This window comes from Branchiostoma belcheri, unplaced genomic scaffold (genome assembly GCF_001625305.1).
Source record: "Branchiostoma belcheri isolate BF01 breed outbred unplaced genomic scaffold, Haploidv18h27 scaffold47, whole genome shotgun sequence".
Classification (NCBI taxonomy): domain Eukaryota; kingdom Metazoa; phylum Chordata; class Leptocardii; order Amphioxiformes; family Branchiostomatidae; genus Branchiostoma; species Branchiostoma belcheri.
In genome coordinates, this window is record NW_017804098.1 from 2,004,809 (window position 1) to 2,014,103 (window position 9,295).

General features: G+C 41.1%; 1 protein-coding gene across 1 annotated transcript in view; it reads left to right on the forward strand.

Annotated features, from left to right (window-relative positions):
• The window catches only part of LOC109479126 (D-amino-acid oxidase-like), a 20,202-nt gene that overhangs the window by 7,365 nt on the left and 3,542 nt on the right, over positions 1–9,295 (forward strand). The gene's annotated exons all lie outside the window — the stretch shown is intronic.

Below are 9,295 nucleotides of genomic sequence, written 5' to 3' on the forward strand. Positions count from 1 at the left end.
TGCAGTGCAGAAGAGTCCAGTGCAAAAGAGAAACCCCGACAAAAAAAGCCTAAAAAGACGCCAAAAATAACCCCAAACCTCTGCTTGGAGAGTAAGTCTCTGCGTGTCGGCTGGTTGTCTTTCACTTTTATCAGCAAAACGGATCGACTGTTGTCGCTAGTAAAGACGGCGGGGGATCACTCCGGCAATTAAGATATTTCTCCTCCCTGTGACCCTGTCCTGAACTTGACAGTGAGATGTGAAAACTCGTAGAGTTGGGAATTTTTATGGCATCCATGAAACAGATTCACTTTCTACTCATGTCACGCAATGAATGATAACAGTCTGGGATGGCTGCTTTCGGAATATACACTAGAATGTACCTGTGCCTGTAGTATAAGGCCACAGCAAGTAAATTTCATGGATGACATCCTCAGCAGACTCCAAATCTAATGCGAGCGGCCGAAAAAAACAAGACGGGCCGAATAAAACAAGGTTTCTACATTCTAAAATTTTGACTCAATCATTATACAAATGGTTTTATTCAGTGGGAACATCACATATACACAGCCAGCATCACATATCACTGCATCAAAGTAAGAAACGAAACATTAAATCAGAGCCTTTTCTTGTTACCTCTCTTCATAGTTATCTGTCATCTACGTTCCAGCATGGCGACAGACATCTTTGCCCATTTTTAGCATGTTGATCACTTTTAGAAGGCAACAATTTTTTTTTTAATCAGGCGAAAATTAATGCGCCGCTAATGTCAGCCATTAAAATTACTTGCTGTGGCATAAAGACGGCTTTTGGTGTGTGTGTTTGTAAAAACATCATTTCGTCTATCATTATATTAAAATACGTATTTCATAACGTGAATATATCCTTCCTTTTCTGGCCGACACTCTCATTTGATTCTTTTTTTTTTTCTTTTTGCCCTCAGCAGTTTTTTTTACTTTGGCTGTGAAAAAAAAAGCAAAACAAAAGGCGGCCTTTATTATGTAATCTACGTAGTCATGAAGGTTGAACAAATGACTACAAAAAACAGAGTATTGTACGTATGGCGGATAAGAAACTCATTTTCATTTCTTCATATTTTCCTCTTTTCCTTTGGAATTGATTTGGACATTAGTACGACATTCGTACCATTTTCCAATATTTTTTTTTAATCTACGGCATATTTTTGCTCATTTTGCAGCTGCTTTGTACGATTTACAGTATGGTCGAAAAAGACGAAATTAAAATAAAACTCATGCGCGCACGGACGTCATCCATATTATTATAGAATCCGGCAGGCATAGCCGTACCCCTCTGAAAGATAGTACGTGCGAATTCTGTAATCATTTATATGTTGAAAACGAGATACACTTTCTACTTGATTGTACATTATATAAAGATGAACGCCAAGAACTACTCGATATTTTACATTTAGACAAGATATACAAGAAAATGTCAAAGCAGGACATGTTTAAAGACTTGATGTCATGCAAGAACGAATATATAGCAGACAAACTATGTAATTATGTTTCCAAATGTTTCAAAAAGAGAGAAGAAAGGGCAACTAACAGTAGATGATAGGCAATTAGCATTAGAATATAGCGTTCCAGTATGCAATACTCATGTTTTGCATACTGCATGTCCTATTGTGCATTTACCCCATCTGGGCAAGAACATGCAATAAAGATTCATTCATTCATTCACTCAAAACAACATAGTATAAGAATAGAAAACCACCCATTACTATTGTCACAGCATTCGCGCGAACAAATCTAATTTATCAAATTTTTGTGAAAAATAAAGAAGCATGCCATGAGTATCACAAGACTTCCTCCGACTATAACACAGACGACCTAGCTCGACTACTTCGGAGGTCTCACAACATATACACATAGAATCGCCTGGACATTCAGTCTCACTGGACAAAGTAAGAATCTTGGACTCAGAACCAGACTTCTTTGCACTAGGGATTAAAGAGGCCATCTACATCAGGGCATTACAACCATCCCTCAACAGAGACGGGGGGCGCCACAGACTTTCTGCAAACCTATGATCCACTGCTCACGGAGTCACGTGTGTTATCTGCGTGACGTCACGGAAGCGGTGGATTGCTCATTCCTTGACAAAGACTGGAGTTGTACAGTCGAAAATTTGGGTGAGTCCAATTTGTTGTGTTGGATATTACAGTTTAACTTGCTTCATAACTTTCTCCGAGTGTTGTCCGGGTCTGACCCATGTCAATCATCAGGCCCCGCCCCCCGCCGGATCCGCCGGAGCTTGTTTATCCCCGTGTCTCAGTGCGGATGCGGGAAGTACATTGCTGAGATGACAGTTGGACTTTGATGTCGCTGAGTACTTCTTAATAGGCGTAGGGCCGATGTTTGGGGCCTGATCTAGGCTACAGGGGATTTAGTGAATCCTAAAACGCCTGATACGCCACTTAGCAAAACTAGATGTGAGATTTTTCCTCATTATGGCATAATGGAACCGGTGATAAATATGGACAGAGAAAGTGGGGGAAACTGAGTAATACAAAATGTAGTAATTGCCGACTTAATGACTGTGGTAGCTTGGGAAATTTTATTATTGTTACTATGATTGTCTCGCTGTTTCTGTTTGTTTGTTTGTTTGTTTTCTCTACTTCGATCAAAGATTATATCTTTATAGTTTCTCCTAACCACTCTCAAACTTCCATTTCTTTTGTTATAGGAAGGTTTTAGCGGTCACTTTTATACCGCGAATTTATACATATCGTTAATCGCCGACATTCTTTTTTTTTCTGCACCTGCCGCCACCGTGAACATATAGTCCATTTTTCACCTCCATTTTTCTCAGACCCTGAACTTTTGTCAGCGTGAACGCAAAGTGCACTACAGTACCTAGCCGCACCCGGCACGGTAAGGCGTGTGTTCGCCGGCGCGGCTGTCGTTGACCACCGCCCATTAAGCATCAGTAAACTTCCCTGACTTTGATGTCTCCGTAATGATGTAAACTTGGGGGAACCGATGCCGAACTCAAGAACGTTCGGCCCCGCAGGCCAAGGTCCGCCGCTGAGTGACAACAGCATGGCGCTGTGTACGCTTTGGGCCCGGGCCCTGTCACACATTCACGACAACTCTCCGAATTTGTTCCCGAGGCACCAGCCGACCAGGTTCGGCGGACGTTCGGGAGCAGTCGGACCAGATTTAGTCTGGTCTGAAACCGCAGGAATACAAAGCTGGTATTGTGAATTTGCGGCAATACGACATATATACGTATACGACAAGCCGGCACATGCTGGCTTTTTGCAGAATTTATCAATCGGTACTGCACTTATGTACTGAGTTCTTGAATCGATCGTGGAGCTTTGGTAGCCTGGGTGCCCAGCTCCGTATTGTCGCTAACTACCATGGACTACCCAGGTCTAGAGCCAGGCCAGAGCCTCGGTGGACGTGATCTTTTTTTTTTTTTTTTGAGAACAGGCGAAAATCAATGAGTGCGCGGATGTCATCCATAAAATTAAGTCGGTGTGGCCTAACTTGAGGAGCTTTATTAGCCAGTGACTATGATTGTCTCGCTGTTTGTTTGTTTGTTTGTTTGTTTGTTGACTTTGTTTGTTTGCTGGCAGATTTAGGCCACGCCTACCTCCCCATACAAATTTAACTTACCACTCCCGAATGGTTGGCTGGTGTTCTGTTGACTTATGCTGAATACCAGCTAACTATGGTCGAACCTGCCGACCAACACCGGAGTGCATTTTTGCAAATTGTATGATGCTGAACGTGACATACTATTTAGAACAATCCACTTAGACAAACTGTAAAAAGATAGAATAAGGAAAGAGATATTCAATCATCTCATGTCTACCAGTAATGACCACACAATAGAAAAACTATGTGAATTCATCTCCAGTTGCTTTAAAATGAGAGAAGAAATCTTCAAGAACTAGATTAGATAAAATGTATTCTCCAGCATTTGTTGACTTTTACCTTATTCTTTTTTCCCGTGTGGGTACCCTATGTATCATGTTACTCAGTATGATGTACATGTAACATCACATTCTGATGTATGCATTTAGCCCCATGGGCATGAACATGCAAATAAAGATTCCTTCATTTTGAAACATTTGGCTGGCGCAGCCGAATATCAACCGACCTCGCCGAACGCCAGCCGACTTTGCGCCGACCTACTGTTCACCATAGTTGAGGGGAGTTTGGCTAGTGTTCGGAGGCCGTATTCATTACATACAAACAAACGCTACTACAAGCACTTTGGCATGGAAGATTATCTCACATCAATTTATATATATATATAATAAATCGTTCGCAACTAGCATAACTAAACTGAGAATCAGCGCGCATTGTCTTCAAATTGAAAAAGGTTCTGTACACAGTACGATACATTCCATGAATTATTGTCATGTCCAACTACCATATCTGCTTACGTAGGCCAATTTCTGTACACTTTATTTCATAAGCGAGACCATATCATCAATACATGAACACACCACAACACACCAGCACTCAGAGACTGTGTCCTACTTGTAATGATAGTGTTGAAGATGAATTTCATTTTGTTATGACTTGTCCCACATATAGTAAAGAAAGAGATACATTGTTACAGACTATTACCACTAAGACAAAGTTCACCCAATCTGGTACACAGTACGATACATTCCATGAATTATTGTCATGTCCAACTACCATATCTGCTTACGTAGGCCAATTTCTGTACACTTTATTTCATAAGCGAGACCATATCATCAATACATGAACACATTGTAACTCATATACTGTATAGATAGTAGTTTGTAGTAAGAAATGTCATAAGATAGTTTAGTTTTGTAGTATTGTTGTATTACTGCCACACATTGTACCATGTACGATTGTCGAGCAATAAAGTTCATTAATTCATTCAACATTACGTAGGCAAAGGTAATAGGCACTGCAGTTTATCCAAATACTGATAGAGGGCATACTAGTATATGAATCCTTTACTACTAGTATTTATGAAGTTTTACCATATGCTATATATGGGTGCGTTGGAGTAGTCTACAGAGAGAAGATATTTCTTCTACCGAAACGGTCGAAGACACCTATTACATGTATATCCATTTTGTCTAAGTAAAATTGATGACAACGGCAAAAAAACACTGCAGTACACAAATTACTATATACTGTTTTAAAATGAGAGGCATTAGTAGTAGAACACATTCAAAAATCTATGACAATTTCTGTTTTCTGCTTTCGGGTTTGCAATATTATAAACATAGCCACATCCTGTATGTTTTATATTGTTGTTTCATCTCCTTAATAGTTTTGTACATCGGAGAATTATACGCATACTCGCATATTCAACAGTGCGCCAAAAAAGCAGCATCGTACTATCTGCAGTTCGCAAGCAAATCAACAGGAAGCGCTGCAGCTCCATACAACTCGTTCAAAAATCATGGAGCGATAAAACATGCGAAAAATAATTTAAGGTCTCATTCATGTATTAAAAGAGTACCAAGTCAAAAACTAAACGGATGTATGAACGCGTGTTCTTATTGGTAAAAATTTTCCCTTTAGCCATCCCAACTGATGTAAAACGTCAAAGCGGTGAAAGCTTATTTGTAACTGATGAAATTAGGACGTAATTGTCGGCAGCCGCGCGTTGAGTTGTGCGGTCGTAGGTTTCCAGCGCGGGAGGGCCTCTTGCGGGCAGCCGCTAAGTGCGGTTTGTAATTCCCATAAAAGTAGCCTGGGTTCCAAACCCAACCACAGTGTGATTGGGTTTGGAACCCAGGCTACCATAAAAAGGGATTGTGTGTTTAGAAGTCGTTGGCAATTTTTTTATGAGATGTAGAGTAAGTGTGCTTAACATAGCATGAAAGATATCAATTGATTTAATGTAGGATCATAGGGAACACGGTCTCGTAAGTCACTCATCGTAATGCGTGGTTTCTAATGTATCGAAAAAACTCATGAATGAGACCTTATTGTTTGTGTGAGTACAGCATAACTATTCGATCACCCTCAGTACAAAATGGGATCGCCCGATGACCTTCAGAATATCCATAGGTCAAGGTTTCTTGCAGTGCTTGTGGGCAGGGTCCACCATATCCAGCCAGCATATCTTTCTGTACAAAAACAGACATATTCAAGGCTTCAAACTACACTTACCATGAATTTCAATCTCCGAAAGCTCCCATACATTGGATAGCTAAATATGACTACTCGCCGTTTGTGGAAAAAACAACGCTTCGGCTATCAGCTGGTGAATGAAAACAAGCACTGACCTTGAACCTCCAGCTTGGACTCGTCTGCTTCAGGGGGTGTGACATGGCCCGATAAGATGTAATATAACATCACTAAACAACACTGAGGTCACAAGTTCTGTCTAGATTTGAAAAGTAAACACACCTCTTGTCTACAGTACAGAAAACTGGCAAAATCTGTCCAGAATTGGCCTCAGGAAAAATTCTACAAATGGCCTTCAGAGATTCATAGGTCAAGGTTTGTTGACGCAAGGAGGTTAAATACATATTTTAAACCTCACTGGTTGACGCTGTGCTTGTGGGGACTGCTTTCTCAAGTTGTGCTTTACTTTCTGTAAGTACTCACGTTACATGTTTATTTTCCCCTTAACTGGTAAAACTATTAACTGTAAACTATCTTGGCAACACCATGTAAAATCCAATGTGTCAAAAAGGTCTACATTAGACTACATTATCTCCATCTACTGACTAACACTATAGGCGATGGGCGTTGATGACCTTGTTTAGATCTAACATTACAAGAAACTAATCCGACCCGCCCTCGCACGGACACGTCCTGTTAGTAGGCTGCAGTATCCGTCAATAGCATCTAAATGTCAATTTTCATGTTGACATCATTTCACTCGCACCCGATGATGCAGAATATGTTGTGTTCTATTTCCAGGTCTCGAAATTCATTTTTGGGAATAGGTGCACTGGTGCACCCAACCTAAAACATTAGGTGCACAAATTTTTGGGGGGTGCACCATATGCAATAAAACCTAATTACGGATCTTACTGCTCCTCTTCTAGCTTGACTCTAAAATGGGAGCTAACTCTGAAACAAGTACTACCACAAAGATTTTATTTTTTTTTCTGTTACCAAGACCAAGAATATCCCGTTTACTATTATCAATTTCAAACGTTGAAAATTCTTCCAAAAAAATTGGGTGCACCGGTGCACCCACACAAAAAAACTTGATGTACAGCTCCAATTCTGGGTGCACTAAGGTGCACATGCACCCAGTATTTCGAGCCCTGATTTCAATCCCTGAGGCCACATTCTATGCAGTGCACTATTAAGAACGCCCTGCCAAGACCAAAATGGTTCAGAAGTGACGATATAAAGTTACTAGTACATATGTGTAAAGACAATATACTAGAGAAAAGCAGTGTCGTGGAAATCACAGGCATTATATTTATTTTTCTTGATGAAACACGATTTCTTTTGTAAAAATGCAGAGTTTGTGATTTTCTGGAGTACATTGTATGTGTGGGGAGTAAGGATCAAAGTACGTTATTTGTACCGACAGCTAATAAAGCGGCAGTCGGACAAGGGTCAGGGCGAAACCCACACCGCCTGATGTAACGACAGTGAACCTTAACCCGACATAACCGTCACTTTTCAACACTCCTCTGTCTGTTAGGAGCTAACTGTGATATGCAAACTATTTTATTTGCTTTACAACCATGATAGGTTGATGTCATATTTAGTGACTGTACCTATGTAAAAGTGAAAGCGTCCCGGATGCCCTGGACGCCGTCCCTGGACATCAGAGCCCGTCCTTACCCATCCCAGTCCGTCCCCCGTCCCAACATAAGGCCATGTTGATTTGATTATATGGATGACATCCTCCGGAAGCCCCAAAACTGATGCGCGCGTGCGAATTAAAAAAAAAGTTTTGCCAAAAAAAAAAGTTCTTTTCATTATGAAATCTACGTGGTCATGAGGGTCGAGCATATGGCACAAAATATGGTTTGGCGAATAATCTAGTCTTCAAATTCATTTCTGTACAATTTCGTCTTTTTTCGTTTGATTTTGGCATTCTACGACATTGGTATAGTTTTTATTAATTTTTTTTTCTAACTTATGGTATATTTTTTGCTCATTTTGCAACTGTTTTGTACGATTTACAGTATGGTTGAAAACTTTTTTTTTGAAACGGCCGAAAATTCATGCGCGCGCGGGTGTCATCCATATAATTAAATCAACATGGCCTAAGTTTGGGCCGTCTACAAATTGGCGCTCTGGGCGGCTGGGCCCCATCCCAGAAACCAGGGACGCCTGCCCGTCCCTCCCAACCCGTCCCTGGCCCGTCCGGCGTAGGCTCGAACGCCTTACAGGTAGCCGCAGACTTGTTGGGTGGCGGCGTTATTTTCTTTCGACGCGAGTTATGCCGCAGGACGATATTGCCGCCGAGGGAGTTTTGCCGCGGAGAGAAGGTTTCGCGCCCTAACAAACCTTCTCTCCGCGGCATAACGCGCGTCCCTCACCGAAAAAAGATAACACCGCCATCCCACAAGTCTGCGAAGGAGGCTAAGTACACACTAGGTACCTTACACATACGTGGAGGAAGAGGGAGGGGTGGCAAATTCTGTAGCTTGCAGTTCAATTTGTCACGAGAAAAATTAATCGAAACTAGAGAGGCCGACATTTGCTTGGGAGCAAATACAGCATATTTCAGTCCATCTCCCTCCCACGCAAAAGTGGACTATTCCAAACTTACCCTAGTGTAAAACTGGCAAAGATTCTCAAATAAATGAATTATATAGTAGCTATGTGATTGAGAACAAAGATGCAAGAACAAGCACATTGAATCTCGAAAGCTTTACTAATCTTATTACAGGTATGCAAATACTAACAAGGATTAGATTTGATACATTTTGAAGGTCTTAGGCACATAAAATTGAATGTGTGGGTCATTAGGCACGACTTACGTGCAATGTGACCTCAGGTAACCCGCAATGGAACACGTGTTCCATGGCCAAGGGCAGATGGAACGGGCTGTTCTTTAGATAGAACATGGAACGGGTATGAGCACTTTTGGCCCTTTTTTTGCTGAAAATAGCCATTAAAGTCCCCCAAATGAGTCATTTGGAAGTGGTGTATGCCAAATATGTGACTGCTATTCTGTAGACACATATTCAAGGTACCCTTATACCGAATTTCAGATTATTTGGTTGTAAAACCAGGGCTCAGGATCCAAAAATCCATTTTTTGGCGAAAAATGCCCCAAAAACCTTCTTAAAATTTTTCAAAGGCATGTATCAAAAAAATGAAAAAAACGCCTGGGGGTAATTGGCCCACTCTACCTCCATGAC